The following is a 17,170-nucleotide window of genomic DNA, read 5'->3' on the forward strand; positions in this document are numbered from 1 at the left end:
TATATCTTGTGTATATTTCCTATCCTCTCACTGAGGGTACACTCTAAGATACTTTGGCATATTGTCATAAAAATAAAGTACCTTTATTTTTAGTATAACTGTGTATTGTGTTTTCTTATGATATTGTGCATATGACACTAAGTGGTACTGTAGTAGCTTCACACGTCTCCTAGTTCAGCCGAAGCTGCTCTGCTAAGCTACCATTATCTATCAGCCTAAGCTGCTAGACACCCTATACACTAATAAGGGATAACTGGGCCTGGTGCAAGGTGCAAGTACACCTTGGTACTCACTACAAGCCAGTCCAGCCTCCTACAGCCATTCTTCATTTTCTCATTATCAATTAAATTGTTCCATAAAAACAGAATAGTGATGAGAACGCATCATACTCTTCTATCTAGAGTAGTTATGGAGTTCCATATTCACCAAACAGTGTACTCCCTACTTTCTTTTTAAAGTCCCCTCCTCCGATGGAAATATCATTACATATCCTAGAAGTTAGAAGAGGGATGACATTCTACATTGGTAAAAGTAAGAACTTTTAAACATCTAAAACACAGTTTGTCAACTATATGCATTTCGCTACATGTAGGAAGCTGGCTCTGTATATACTATATCAAAATGATATATAGTGTGCACAGAGTCCAGGGGTTCCCCAGAGGCTTGACAGAGGCACACATAGATAATACCAATGCTCTATTTGTGGTAGTGTTTTCAAGCAGTTAGGCTTATCAGAGGATAATGTTAAGCATTTGTTGTACACACACAAGCAACAGAAGGCACACACACTCAATGACTTAATTCCAGACCAATAGGATTTTATATAGAAAAATATGTTTTGTTAATTTATTTCTAGAACCACAAGATTCAGTTTGCAGGTAAGTACATAAAATGAAAGGTACTTTGCATAGATATAATCAGGACTTTGAATGGAATCAACAATGTATACAGTTTTCTTTAAAATGGCAAAAAGCTATTTTAAAAGTGGACACTGCAATTATCAACAGTTCCTGGAGGAAGAAAAGATTGTACAGTTTTACAGGTAAGTATTCAACTTACAGTTCCTATCTCCGGGTTTTAGGTAGTCCATCGTTGGGGGTTTAAGTTAACCCCAAACACCCACCACCAGCAACAAGGGGCCGCTCGGGTTCAGAGGTCAAAGAGGAACCAAATTAACGTGGGCTCCTACGGAGACGGGGGTACTCGGAATCCGGTCAGCCAGCAGGTAAGTACTCGCGACTCGGAGGGCAGACCAGGCGGGTTCAAGAGAGCACTGGAGGGGCCTCAAGTAGGCACCAAACACACACCCTCAGCGGCACTAGGGCGGCTGGGTGCAAGGGGCAAACAGGGCGTTTGGTTCTCAATGCAATTGTATAAGGGGACCCCGCGTCTCACCCTGAGGCTGCAGACGAGGTCCAGGGGGGCTTCTTGGGCAAACTACCGGATGGACAGGAAGAGGGTCACTTGCTGGTTGATGCTGCACCGGAGGTCGAGTTCTTCAAGGCCTGGGGGCCGTGGGTGCAGTGGGTCCTTTAGGTTTCGGATATCTTCATATGGAGCTCGCAGTCAGTTGAGGTCCTCTGGATTCCCTCTGCAGGCGTCGTAGTGGAGGCTTGGAGGGGTCAGCCCAGGGTAGGTTCTTGCTCCCAATCACCTAGGTTCCCTTTCTTGCTGGGTGGACCACCTGGACACGGGCTGTGGGCGTCGGGGGCACAGGGGTCAGGACTCACGCATCTGGAGTGAGGTGGGAGTCCTTGGTTGAAAGTTTATTTTGGACAGAGCCGCTGTCCTCAGGAGTTCTTGTTTTTTGGGGTGCAGGGCAGTCCTCTGGCATTGTCAGAGGTTGCTGGGCCTGCTGGATGCATCGCTGATCTTCTTGCAGGTTCTTTGAAGCAGGAGACAGGCCGGTAGGGCTGGGGCTGCAGCAGTTGTCGTCTTCCTTCTTTTCTGCTTGGGTTTTCAGCTTAGCAGTCCTTCTTCTTCTTGTAGGTCGCCAGGAATCTGGTGAGCTGGGTTCAGGGAGGCCTTTAAATCCTGGATTTAGGGGCGTTACAGGGGTCAGAAGGCAGTAGCCAATGGCTACTGTCCCTGAGGGTGGCTACACCCTCCTTGTGCCCACTCCCTTTGGGGAGGGGGGCACATTCCTATCCCTATTGCTCCCTGTCCTCCAAACCAAGATGGAGGATTCTGCAGTGAGGGGGTCACCTCAGCTCTGGACACCTTAGGGGTGGTCCTAGCTGGGGTCGTCACTCCTCCCTGTTTTCCCTAATTTTCCCGCTGGACTTGCTGCCAAAAATGTGGCTTTGTCCGGGTGGTGGGAATCGCCACTAGCTGGAGTGCCCTGGGGCAATGTAATCCGAGGCTTGAGCCTTTGAGGCTAACCGCCAGGTGTTACAGTTCCTGCAGGGGGAGGTGTGAAGCACCTCCACCCAGGACAGGCTTTGTTTCTGACCACAGAGTGCACAAAGGCACTCACCCCATGTGGTCAGAAACTCGTCTGAAAGTGGCAGGCTGCCACAGACCGGTCAGTCCTACACTAGCAGTTGGGCTAACATACAAAGGGCATTGCTAAGATGCCCTCTGTGTGCATTTTTCAATAAATCCCACACTGGCATCATTATGGGTTTATTGTGCTGAGAAGTTTGATACCAAACTTCCCGGTATTTAGTGAAGCCATTATGGTGGTGTGGATTTCGTAATGACAGACTCCCAGACCCTATACTCAATATGGCTACACTGCACTTACAATGTCTAAGAATGGACTTAGACAATGTAGGGGCATATTGCTCCTGCAGCTATGCCCTCACTTGTGGTATAGTGCACCTTGCCGTAGGTCTGTAAGACCTGCTAGAAGGGTGACTTACCTATGCCACAGGCAGTGGATTGTGGGCATGGCACCCTGAGAGGGGTGTCATGTCGACTTTGCCTTTTTGTCCCCACCAGCACACACAAGCTGCAAGGCAGTGTGCATGGGCTGAGTGAGGGGTCCCCCAGGGTGACATAATACATGCTGCAGCCCTTAGGGACCTTCCGTGGCCACAGTGCCCTTGGTACCATGGGTTCCTTTTACAAGGGACTTAACAGTGTGCCATGGCTGTGCCAATTGTGGAACCAAAGGTACAGTTTTAGGGAAAGAACACTGGTGCTGGGGCCTGGTTAGCAGGGCCGCAGCACACTTTCAATCAAAGTTGGCATCAGCACTAGGCAAAACGTGGGGGGGGTAACCTTGCCAACAGTGGCACTTTCCTACCCTACCAGACTGTTGATTTCTATGTGGATATTCTCTTGTGTCATCTTTTGCTATTGGAAGAAATTCTAATTTTATAAGAATAAAAGTGTCTGCTACAGACCTGAGAAACATTCACATTGTTGAAATCTGCAAAGCAGTGACTTGGATGCCAATCCATACCTTTACAAGACAATGCAGTCTTAAGACAAACATGTTGATGGACACCCACATTGTCGGTCTCCATCCAAAGCCCCTCTAAATTTGTTAATAGCTGTCTGATGTTTCATAACTACCGTTTTGAGGGATGGCCTTGTTATTCTATTCAGTGCTTATGACTTTGAATAAGAATCTCTTAAAGGGGAAGTAAAAGTTACATGTAATCCTAGTCGTCCTTTCAGGAAATGTTTCTTGAAGACATAAGCAGCTCTCCCACGTCCCCAGGGAAAATATTAAACATAGTTGCTAATATTCTCGCAATCTTGAGGGAGCAGAAAAGAACTTATGTAACTTCCACTGCGTGCATTGATGCAAAACCTTCCTTAAGGATGCCGTGTCAGGTCAGTCTGTGAAGTTTGTGCCCTATCTGGCTATATTACAGCCTATTCCCCTTCATTTGTCCTTTACAATAGTTTGTAAAAGATTGCCCGGGATCTGTTCTTTAGTCTATCTAGTGACTTCCCAAAATGTAATTGCCTCTTTCTTGTGTGTGAGGGGGTGTGCTTTCCCTCCCTTCTTCAAGTCCGATATTATGGAAAATCTCTCAGGAGTCACCCCGATCCCAAACATCTTCTTGTCTCTCCCAGCCGTTATGCATGCTTCAAGACCGATTGTATACTTTTGGTGATATTTAGAATATGTAATACGACTATATAATGTACTATCATCCCGTTGTTGCACCTTTCACCCATTGTTTTAACCATCAATGCATGCGTGCGCTCGGCTCGGCATCAACAACTATTGGAGAAAGGCTTCATTCTCAAATAAACACAACAGCAAATGCAAATACAATAGAAGCACCAAGTTGTAACTCATCCACATGTACATTATTTGTATTCAAGTAATCATGGTGGAGATATATAGATCAATTCTGAGGTTTACATTTTGACACTAGGAACTATATATATTATATATGCAAAATTTAGATCAATGTATTGACATCCAACAGTTGAAATAATTCATTGTACCTCATAGTGTAATTGGTTTGAGAGAATGTTTTCTCTTTTGGTTGACCTGTAGTTGCTGCCTCTTTCTGAAGACGAGGTGTGATGTGTAAAAATGTTTAAAATGGGATTGGGCTAATCATTATAGCACTGTTTGAATAATCTACCGGTTGAAACAATTCATAGTTTTATTAGATTTGCTTTTTCCACAGCTCATCAAAGGCTTGCGGACCTAGTAGCTCAAAGAAACCTGGCCCATGACACATGGATCAGTGATGCACACTGGTTTAGGAAAATAGGTGCGTACTATGTTAACATAAGGGATTGTGTGCTCTAAAAAAGTGCATGAAAATACATTGTTCAATCAGAATAACTGAAAGGTGATTTCTTCATCAAAAACATGGCGTGATGTTGATCAAAGATGCATGGTGTTACACATATATTAGGCATCTAACCAATTACAGTAAAACAACATTTTGTGATTGTGAGAGAATGGCTCCTTGTTGGAGTACCTCACCCCCACTTTTTGCCTGGTTTGTGAATGCAACTTGGACTGGAGTGCACTGGGACCTTGCAAACCAGGTTCTCAGTGCCAGTGTTCTTTCCTTAAAACATTGTAAAAGTAATTGGATACACCTTTAGCTACCACTACAAGTCCCTAGTAAAAGGCACTTAGGTACTATGGGTAAGTCCCTGAGGGCAGCAGTACTAATTGTGCCAACCTCAATGCACCCAGATGCACCCAGCACTGTCATAGCAGGCTGAGTGTCCTGGTGCAAACCTAAAATACAAACTCGACATGGCACGCTCCCTGTGTGCCCTGTCCTACCCTGCATATGTTATGGGTAAGTCACCCCTCTAGCAGGGTGCACCATACTATATGTGAGGGCATAATTGCATGAGCAATATGCCCCTACCATGTCCCTTCCAAACCTGGGACATAGTGAACAGAGAAGCCATTTTGATATATGTGCTGGACACTGGTCAATACGAGTTTCCCAGCTACATAACGGCTACTCTGAACCCTGGGTTGTTTGGTAACAAACAACTCAGAATGATACATCCAAACTGATACCAGTACTGGATGTATTATAAAATGTACCCAGTGGTCACCTTAGAGGTGCCCCCTGCAAAAGCTAGTTATCCTGGCATGGTTGCTGACTGGTTCCAGCCAGCCTGCCACATCAAGACAGCCAATATGCAAACCTTGGGGGAGAGCCCTGTCTCTCTGGTTTGCAAACAATGTTCTTCCTGGGTGGAGGAGCTAACACTCCCTCCCTCAGGAATGTGCACTGCCCTGGCAGTGAGCTTCAAAGGGCTACGCCATTGAAACTCGATCCCCAGGCCTGCTGCTAGCAGCAGATGGCCTACCCCTTTGCAAACCCCCATTTTTGAAGGGAGCAAAGGTAGTAAACGACACAAAGGGTAGGAAGAGTGGCCTCACTGAGCATGCACCACACGTAGGGCCTTGCAGGCGAAGTGGACCTTCCATTTCATTTTCCTCCATGTTGGATGGCAACAGGTTGAGGGAAGTGACCCTTCCCACAGGAAGTGGTCACTGTAGTGGGTGTAGCCACCCAAGGGTAAGTGTCCCATTGGACACTACCAGTTTCTCCCTAAAACGCTCCCCTAGACCAAGAAATCTGATTTGAAAATACAAAGACCAGCACCCAAAAAAAATCCAAAGCAACAGAACTGTTGACCTGCTGCACAAGAAAAAATTCCAAACCCTGCCTGCTGTACCCAGGACCTGAAAATCGGTGCTGCGGAGTAGCTGACCCTGGACTGACTCCAGGAAGCCCAGGGGACCTCCAGACTTCAAGAATCACCCCAGATCTCCCTTTTGAATGGCGGCACCACTCAAAAGCCAAGTAAGAACCAACAAAATGGTGAGAGTCACTTCACCGACCGACCAATGTCTCTGAAACCGGATGTTGCAGCTGGACCCAACGACCGCCCATATGTGAACTACAAGTGTGCCAAGTTTGGTGCACTCTGCCCTCCAGGAGCCGAGTTACGCCAATACCCTGAGTACTGGTCAGCTGCAACGGACAACCAGAAAACCAGCTCCCACAGAACTGAAAAAGGATCAGGAGGAGGCCCCAGTTGAGGGACTTCAGGAGCACCCTGGACCTCCGACCAGAGTGCCCCCATTGTACTGTAAGCAGCCCTCAAAGAGACTCACATCCAGCTACAAAAGGACTCCATTGCACACAGCTCCTGGATCTCCAACTCGCCCTGCATCCGTCTGCCCTGTGCCCTGCAACGAGGAACCAGCCTAGGGGGCATACACATCTAAATAATTTTTAAATCAAGAAAAGAAAACCCAGTCTAGGTATGTGGGGGGAAAGGCTCCCTCCCCTGTCCACAACCGCATCACTTTGAAAGAAAAAAGGTATATTGAAACATGATATGAAATTGTACACAGAAATAAAAAAATGCTCTTCCTCTAGTGACTGCTTTATGCAACATTTGCAACATAAACTTTTCTAATTATACTTGAAAAAGAATAGGAAGTGATAAAATTGAGGAAACACATTACCATCAATGTTAATCGCCAACCATCAACGCATAAGCCCTCATTACTACTATGGCGGTCTTTGAAGAGGACCGCCGAAGCCGCGGGAGCCTAAATACCGCCAGTGCTGGCGTTATGGCTGGCCCCATATTATGACTTTTCCGCTGGCTCATAATGGAGCCGGCGGCAATGTTGATGTGCAAGTGGGTACAGCAGAACCTGTCGCGCATTCCACTGCCTGAAATTCGGGCAATGAAATGCGCGATTGGGCTGTGCCTGGGGGCCCCTGCACTGCCCATGCCAAGTGCACGGGCAGTGCAGGGCCCCCAGGGGCACCCCGAGTCCCCCTTACCACCAGCCTTTCTATGGCAGTGTTTACTGCAATGGACAGGCTGGCGGTTGGGGACTCATAATCCCAAGGGCAGCGCTACCCTGGGGATTATGACCGGCCGGCGGAAGCCTGGCGGTATAGTGGAGGGGCCGGCGGTATGGCCGTGGCTAATGCGCCACGGTCATAATACACTGGCGGAACACCGCCAGCCTGTTGGCGGTGTTACCGCCAGTGTTCCGCCTGCCGCCAGGGTTATAATGAGGCCCATAGTCAGTGCATAACCAATGCACCAAGCCCTCCTCTTATAGTGTATTTGTAACATAGGAAATCTATTCAGAAATAACATTGGAAATCCACTGATGATGTTATATCAACAGTTGTTACTGTTCCTTTTTCTAAAATCATCTGTCATGTCATCACTGAGGCATTTTATAAATAAGAACAAAAAGTTGAAATTGGATAGCCCTCCTAATCGCATACACAAGTACCATAATAAAAGGAAATCAGCATCCAAATAATAAATAAACAATGACACTCTGTAACAATTAACTATTTGAAGTCTTTACTCTGTGCAAGGGTCTTTAGTAGTCGTGTGGCTGTGCACAATGTGAAAACATAAAACAGGAGGCATAAGGGGGGAATTTCACATTTGGCACCCTTGTCATCTGAAGTAGATTACTAATAGCTGGACGATAGTACCACATTTCAAATCTTGAGGTAGGAACAAGTCTATCTTTTTATTCATTTCCAAAATAAAGTATAGTCCCTGAAGTCCGTTCCTGATATCACAAGTGCCACACCCATTATATTTACACTTACCCAAACCTCAAAACTCAGCAGTGCAAGTACCACAAGGCAGCTGATGCCAATAACACATGCACGTATATTCAGCGTCTTTGACACAATAGAGCATTCTATGTTCCAGGGAACAAAAAAATCAGAGAATAGGTAGGGAGATAGAGAAAAAGAATATTCTAATATAGGTATGTTCAAAACTTAAGGCCAGTATGGAAAGTAGGTAGTTGTAATCTACTGACACATGAAGGCAATCCATGTCACTGTACTTTATATATTGAGATGTGCCCCAAAAACGCCAATAAGCAATGAAAACCACATAAAAACGGGACACAGACAGACATATACACAAAACACATCTTCTTGTCCATGTTCTGAAACCCAGGAAAAACATGGAAAAATAATTTTGCCCCAGCCAAATTATATTATTCATCAACCACATCCCTGCATCCAGGCTGTATGAGAAAATCATGCAAACCTTAAAATTAAGAGAATCAAAGTATTTATTAGGCATCAACATTCAGTTTGTACATTTGTTGTGCGTTCTCCACTTCAAAAAATGCATGCTAAACCCACTAAGCTATCCTGTCTACTGTGTACAGTACACTTCCATTTGTCCCGTCACTGGATATTGAAACAATCTGTGGCTTTGTGTTTGGAGCCATACCCAGAATCTGTGGTGAGCAGAGAAAGGGAAGTTATTCTTAACTGGCATAATTGATGAAGGGGCCATAGGAACTTTCACTATTAATATCATAATTAATTTTAGATGGTGTCAATTGTCTCTATTTTGTTTACAGATAAATGGAAACATGTGCTCATTGCTGTTCAGTGAATACCAAAGATAAAAGTACAATTGTCGCGAAGTGGTAGGTCTTTTGTGCAAACTATCATCATGTGGGAAGACAGTAGAAACATGGGGTCGATAAGATCCTACTGTCAACTACAGTCACTACTCTGTCCAGACTGCATTTTAGTACCGGCCATGGACATTCTCTTTGGTGTTCCCTGACCCGCCGTTAGTAAGGCACAGGCTGACTGAGCCAACTTGTGAAACTCCCTCAACAGAGAGACAGTCAATTTAAATTGTGTCCTCCTGCTGTGTTTAATCATTGTTTATTGCGTTCTGAGCAGAGAGCTGCTCAGTAGGTTCTGCACCTGCTGCATCATCCGTAGATTGTTGCATTAATTTAAACTTCAGAGCTCTAATCACTTCATAGATCAACCTATCATGCTCGTCTATCATTGTTCTTACGTGCCTCTTGCATTGTTTTTTTTTAATAACTCTTTTTATTGAATATTCAACAGGTGCATACCAGATCCAAAGAAGGTATACAGAACGGCACTGTACAGCGGCACCAGAGTTAAGGGAAAAGAACAACAGTCCCCCATCCTCCCCAAACCCCTCACAGACACTCAAACATATCCATCAACAGATCTATATTTGGTCTTATTTCGCCATCATATGGGTCTCAGTCCATCCACCCTGCAGCAGTCCATAGTTTACAGTCCTCATCGAACTCAAGTGGATCCACAGTCCATACATCCCTATAAATGTAATGAATGGTACGCCATCCGTATGCCCCAGACCCTCACAAACTTTGGCAAGCAGCCTCTGTTTGTGTATCTTACCTTTTCTGCGATCATAAATCGATCTATCCCTCTCCTCCATGTGTCTACCGTGGGGCTGAGCTCTGGTCCCCAAAGACGGGTGACATCCCTCTTAGCCACCACCAACCCAAGATTTCAGAATATGAGCTTGGCCCGTGGCACATCAACATCATTGGGGGATTCCTTGTAGAATACATTTGGGGTCAAGAGGGATCCGCTCCGAGACCACCCCCTGCAGTTCCACTACGATATTCAACCAGTATTCCTGTATAACAGGGCAGCCCCAAATAGTATGTAAAAAGGTGCCAATCTGCCCCTGACATCTTATACAATTCAGGTGTTGCGCCTGCCACATAGTAATCAGACGCTGTCTGTTGTAGTAAACCCTATGAAGAATCTTGAACTGGATTAGTCGCAGCCTTGACCTGATGACTACTTCTCGGGGAAACATCAACGCTGCCTTCCAGTCTGTATCCTCCATTGCCCTAAGTCATCCTCCCACCGACTACGTAGTCTGCAAAGGGTATCCGGCATGATATTTTTAATGGTCCTGTACACCGTGGAGACTGCTCTAATAGTTAACTGTTCTGTCAACAGTCTACCTTCCAGTGGAGCATCTTTCGGTATTCCCTCCCCCGGGAGGCCCTCCGCCCTCCAAGCAAGTCTCAGTCGAGCATAGTAGAAGAACTTTGTCTTGTTGAGCCCATATGCGGCCCGTAGTGATTCAAAGGGCATGAGATTCCCCCATTCTAACACATCTCCTAGGTTGGAAATTCCAATGCGATCCCACGCCTCGAAGCCAATCAATTTACCAAATTCCGGCAGCCAGCCACTTTCCCACAGGGGAGTCATCTTGGTGGGTTTGCGCATCCATCCTAGTACCCTGGTGACCCTGGACCAGGCCCCAAGAGCCACCCGGGTAGCGGGTAGGAGCTGCCTCACTCCCCCACCTCCATATAAGTAATGAAGACACAATTTCCCCTCCCACTGCAATCTTTTTAACCTAAAGGTAGGATGGTCTTTGGGGGCATACATCCAATCGTTAACATTAATCAGATGCACCGCCCAATAGTATGCCTCTACATCTGGCAGGGACAGGCCCTCACTATACTAATTACACTGTAGCATTTTAAGCGCAATTCGCAGGTGCTTTTTCTCCCACAGAAAAATCCGTATGTCCTGCTCCAGGGCCTGGAAAACCTCTAGTGGGATTTAGTAATATGTATTTTGTAAGACATACAGTAACTTTGGTAGAGGGATCATCTTAAACATAGCCACCGACCCATCAGAGTAAGTGGGAGACCCTCCCCAACGCTCCATATCAGCTTGGCATATTCCAGTCACCCTCCCCAAATTACGGGGCATGGCAGAGGTCCGCCTTATGTGTCATGAATATACCAAGGTACTTGAACCCCTCACTCGAATATTTTAGTTCCTGTGTGGCGTACAACACCGACTTACCCCAGTTAATCTGGTACCCAGAATAGCTCCCATACTCTGCAAATACCTGAAAGAGTCTCGGCAACGAGTCTAGGGGTTTTGCCACATATAGAAGAATATCATCAGCGTATAAGGAGATGCGTTCCTCCTCCATCTCCTCCTCCTGTAGCCTGAACCCATTGAACTTGAGGTGGACACGTATCCTACATGCCAGGGATTATATTGTGAGGGCAAATAGCAAGGGGGACAAGGGTCATCCTTGTCTAGTGCCTCTTGCAATAGGAAACTCAGATGAAAGGGTCCCATTAACCCTAACCGCCGCCACTGGATTACAGTAGAGCAGCCATACCCACTTCTGATATCTAGGGCCCACCCCAAATCTCTCCAAGGTACACTCTAAGAAGGGCCAGTGCACTGCATCGAATGCTTTTTCAGCATCCAGAGCCAGAAATATGTGTGGATCCGGGCGTTGCAGGATGGTATGTATCCAATTATGTGTGCGCCTCAAGTTATATCTCGTGGACCGTCCATGCATGAAGCTGGATTGGTCCCTGTGAACTAGAGGGGTGATTAATCCCTGGAGGCGCGTCGCAAGTACTGTGGCCAACACTTTCACCACTACATTAAGGAGGGAAATCGGTCTATATGATGCATAGGACACTCTAGGTCGTCCCTCCTTATAAATGACCACTATTTCCGCTTTCCTCAGGGCCGGAGGGAGTGTGCCCTAGCTTCTTGCCTCCAGGAACATAGTAAGAAGATGGGGGGGCTAAAAGATCACCCAGCCTCTTGAATTGCTCCACCCAGAACCTGTTAGCGCAGCCCTGTCACAGCAGTTTTAACCTCCTCTAAGCATCAGAGACAGGGACCACTATGCTTTGTAAGTATTCCCTAATTCGATGTGAACCCTGTAATGTTTGGCCTGATATAAATCCCGATAGTAATCGTCGAAGGCCTCCGCAATTTCTATATTTGAGGAAACCCAAACTCCCTCCTGGGTCTCAACCTCGTCTACCCACCTTTGCTTCCATTTCCTTCCTACCCAGCCAAGACAGAAGTTTCCCTGCTTTAACACCCATTTAATAAAGTCTGTGTTGGGTGGTGCACATCCAAGTTCTACTCTCCGTCTCTACCGTTTCCCTGTCCTCTGCCCTAACTAGCTCCAATTGGCGAACGGCGGGAGGGGCTGAAACCTGTATCAGGGCCTCCTCTAACTCTAGGAGTTGCTAGCATTTCAGACGCTTTCTTTCTCTTCCGTGCCACTAAGTTCTGAGCACTATCCGGATCACTGTCTTGTATTCCTCCCAGAGCACCACCAGGGATTCAACTGGCCCCAGGTTTGGGTGGGGCATAAACACTTACAAACAATACTTTTTGTCTACCCCAAAGCCCCTGTACCCACACGTATTGACCATCTGGGTCTATCCACTTACGAAACAGGGGGGATGTACGTATCAATATCGCCACTCCCCTGGAGCCAGAAGTGTAGCCTGCGGCTGTCAGCGTAACATAGGGCCCGCTACCCAGAAATTTACACCTGGTGCCCTTAAGTTGGTTCTCCTGTAAAAAAAACAACATCTGGATGTAATCTCTTTATGTATTGAGACACAAAACCACTTTTTACCCTGTCCCCAAGTCCATTTACATTCCACTATAGAACAGAAAAGGCCCGTGGGTTTACCTGGGGGGCCCCAAGTCACTTGCAGGAGTCATTGTAATCAAAGGGGCACTGTGTTAAGTGGGGGGAGGACCTCCCATCTAGGACTTCCGAGCATGTGAACGGGACACCTAGATGCCAGTAGTTTGTGAGAAGAGACCCTTCATGCACATGTGTCTGTGGCTTATCTATAGTCAACAGAAACAGGCAAAGAACAAAGCCCAGCAAAACAAACTTCCACCCCACCCCACATCCCATGGGCCCCTGTGAGTACTAACCCTTATACAACAACTCATCAGGAGTCGAGAGGTCTGTAGCCTCCCTCCCCCACCTCTTCAATGCAGAACTACAACTCACGGGTCGCCTCCAGGAAGAACAAGGCTCCCTGACTCAACCCTAAAAAAACAGGCAAAGTTATGTGGTATCTAGAGAACGCTTCAGCACCATCGTCTGCTCCTCCTTACAAGGGGTGGTGCAAGAGCAGTCAGTTTACTCTCCTTCAGCCCCTTATTGCAGCACTGCCTCCACAGTCTGGAAGTCCCCCTCTGCCCCGAGGACTGTTTCCTTGGTTTCTAGCTGATTGATGGCCGCCACCAACGGATGAGGAGACCGAAATATCATCCCATTGTCTGCGCCCGGGCCCTTCCCCTCTATGCATGGAGCCGAGCCCTCTCTTCTGTCTCTCTTTTAGATAACCGTGGCTCGACTTTCTTCAAAGTCGGATGATGCTGCTCCACTCTTTGTCGATTATCTCAATCTCCATGGGGTGTTTCCATCTCCTCTCTGTCTCCTCCGGCCCCTCTTCCTGGGACGTGACTGGTCGCGCAGTCCTGCGGCCCAGGTGTCCCCAGGCCTTCTGCCCGTCTCCTGGCTACCCCTCCCAGACAATTGAGGGTGTTTGACAAAACAGGTAAAAAACTTTTGTGCCGGCAAGACTCGTCGTAGCCATGCTTCCAAAAAGCGGTCCGCGTGGTCCCCTCGATCCTTCCGGGAAACCCACAAATCTCAGATTGGTCCTGCGGGCCCGGTTTTCTGCATCCTCCAACCCATGCATAATATCCTTGTTAAGGACCCTAGTCTCTGCCATTTCCTTACGGAGGTCCTGGACCGTATCCTCCAGGTCTGATATCTGCGTCTCCGCCGATGTGACCTGTTCTGCCACATTCCAGAGGTCTTGGCGCAGGAGGGAGACCACCGAGCGTACTTCTCTCACGTGTTCCTTCAGCACCTCCCTAGAGGACGGAATTGCCGACAGAAGGGCAGCATTGTCGGGCACCGCCGGCGGGGGAGTTACCACCCTCGTATTGCGGGCCATATGCCCCTGTCCAGGCAGCTTGGGTTCCTTGTCTCTCGCCATCATGTCACGCCACCACCTCCTTTCAAGACACTGAGGTCCATCCACACAGACCTGATCCAAGAGTCACTCCTTTGTGGCGCGGTCCTGCCAGCGAATTCAGGGAGTCACCAGTTACACCAGTCTCAATCACTTCCAACACGGTCTCCGAGTGGTTCAAGAACAGGGTCCGGCCAGGCCCTCCCCCCAATATTTCAGTCTCTCTGGGCTGCAAGCGGGGGCCTGGAAGGGGCACTACAGTCTCTCACCAGGTATGGCCGTTGGCTTCCTCTGGTCCTGCTGCTCCTCGTCTGACCAGACCCGGATCACCGGTCCCAAAGCCACTGTGGCTCCCAGCCCGTCAGCCACGGTCCGAACCTGACCGTCCCATTACTCCAGCAGGGGAGGGGGTGGATTCAAGTCCTCGCGGGGCAGTGGAAAGTAGGAGGGGGATACCCATGTCCCCCCTCGCTGCTCGGTATCACCACTGGCCCCTCAGGCCCTCACCAGGAGCTTCTGTCTCCCTCTGCATGCTCCATCCGGAGAGGGGGGAGGGTTTGGAGCGGGCATTGCAACGCAGTCCGACCAGAGGTCTCTCCTCCCTTCCCTCCGGCGCAAACTGGCTGGCGAGCTGAGGACTGTGTTTGCCTTACTCACTACACTCCTCTTCAGGGCGCGGCTTCACCGGGGACATCTGTCACTCCCGGTCTTATCCTGCCCCGCTCCCTCTCTTCCGATTGTCGCTGGACGGGGGTATGGAGGGGAAAGAAAGAGGGGCACACTCAGGCCTTCACCTCCCGGGAGGCCCTGCCAGCGTCTCCCGGGCCTCAGCGGGCATCCTTTGTCTGGCGCAGCATCGGGGGCATCTCAGGCTGCGGAACCACGAGGCTACCCGGCCAGGTCAACAGGTCCGGCCCAGCCGCTTCCACCTTCACCGCCTCTGCGGTAGATCCGCAGCGCCTCCCCATAATCTCAGGGGCCAGACTGGGAGGCAAGCAGATAGTTTCACAGGATTTCTCCGGGACAGAGCTCGTTCAAGGAACGTCTGTCCTCTGCGCCATCTTGGCTCCACCCCTGCCAGTTCCATTGTTGAAGATACAATAGCATCAAAGACATTTTCACTCATGCTGGACAAAGGATGCAGTATGATATCTCTAGGACTAGTTCTCGGAGCTCCTACCCATTGACGACAAGAGGAAATCACATTCACATTCATCTTATATGCATTCAACCGGTCTTGTGATGCTAGCTCACCATAAGCGTACATGCTTGGCACAAGGATGAAAGTGTGTTTAGAGACAAAAGGTGCTACAGGTGCTTGTTCCCCAGCACCCTTGCCACTGAAATAAAGGAGACAGAAAAGTCAGAATAAGTTTAGCACCTGAAACATGCAGAACTTGCAGACAGTGGTGAACCCTCATTCAGATAGATAAAATAGCCTTGGTGTGGCCTACTCACACACCAAAATCAATCCTAAAGCCCTATCCTGGGGAGCAATAGGAGGGAACAAAAAAAAACCTTGACTTCCTCCTGCCACCCTCCTCTTGTAACCAGTGCGTCCTGCCCATGGTTACAACTAGAGACCCCCTAGGTGACTGCCACGCTCACTCTTGGTCGAGTGAATCACAAGGTCGACGGAGGAGACAGCTTAAAGCAGTGAAGCACACACTTCTCCCCACAGACAACCACCTTTCCCTTTTGGCCAGTATTTCACTCATCAAACTCCTGGTATACGAAAATCCAACTAACTATTGCACACCTGAGATATGAACATACCCTTGCTTGGGATAGTCCCCAGGGCACAGCATAAGCAACACACAGCAGAACCAACTCTCGGTACATAATGAGATGCCCAACCATCAGGCCAAGCCCTAGGTATGTGGTAACACACTCAACTGGCAGGCATCAAGCCAACAGCCCTAGTGGCCCATAGTCAATCCCCTGGGATAACCTACCAGTGTGAAATCAAAAACCCTAGTCAATCCGCTGGGATAGTCCACCAGAGCAACATCGAAAACACCAGTCTCTGAGAAACCAGGGGCAAACCCACGGCCTAAATCAACAAATTAACCACTGAGGCACCCAAGTGAAGGACCTTCAACAGTCTGAAACCATCTCAGTATGAGGTGTGTCATATGGTTCATAAACCAAGCGAGTGAACACCCAACCGTCAGAAACCCTCTCAGTTCGAAGTGCATCACACTGTGCATGGAGGTTAGTGCGTCGGGGTGACAGATAGTATGAAAGAAACAGCGAGAAACCACACCAAGGAAATAACCAACAAACAAAAACATTAAAACATAGCATTTAACAGGATATCCTGAACAAAGCTGCATACGAAACCCAAAATGCCACAATATAATATGAAAAGCACAACTGGCTGGGGCAGTGCAGCCAAGACACTGATACAATTGATCGCTGTGGAGAGTGAGGAGGCGCAAAAGACAGGAATCTCACACCACATGGGTAGGAAGGGCAGAGCTGTCAAGTCAGAGGCATTGCATCATCCGACCACTGACCTAGAGCGAAGTCAAGGAGTCGATTACAGTGGCCAGACTGCATCCAAGCCTAGGTCTGCATTCTTCACCAAGATGTCAAAGCTAAATAAAGAGACACAGGCAAAGTAAACTTTCATATGCAGCTGTATTATTCATGAATTCATGGGGCCATGTGTTTAAAAATAACATATCCGGTTCGGAGAAGTTCCATCAGATGTTTTATGCATGAAAACCACAAAGGCGTGAAAATACATTGTTCAATCAGAATAACGAAAGGTGATTTCTTCATCAAATACATAGCGTGAGGTTGATCAAAAGATGCAAGGTGTTACAGATATATTAAGCATCTAACCAAGCACAGTAAAACAACATTTCAAGATGGCAGCAGGATGACCACAAGTGTGACCTTCGCATTACTTAAAGGGTTAGGACTTTCCAAGGCGTCAACAAAACAATTGGACACCCAGATGTCTGTCTGTTGCTGGGCAAATGAAGCAATGCATGTTGTGTGAAGCATCTCTATTAAGCAAGCCTGCCATTGTAGGCTGTCTGTGTACATTCGTTTATCTGCAGGCATCCCAATTCTGAACACACTTTG

This window comes from Pleurodeles waltl, chromosome 2_1 (genome assembly GCF_031143425.1).
Source record: "Pleurodeles waltl isolate 20211129_DDA chromosome 2_1, aPleWal1.hap1.20221129, whole genome shotgun sequence".
NCBI lineage: Eukaryota > Metazoa > Chordata > Amphibia > Caudata > Salamandridae > Pleurodeles > Pleurodeles waltl.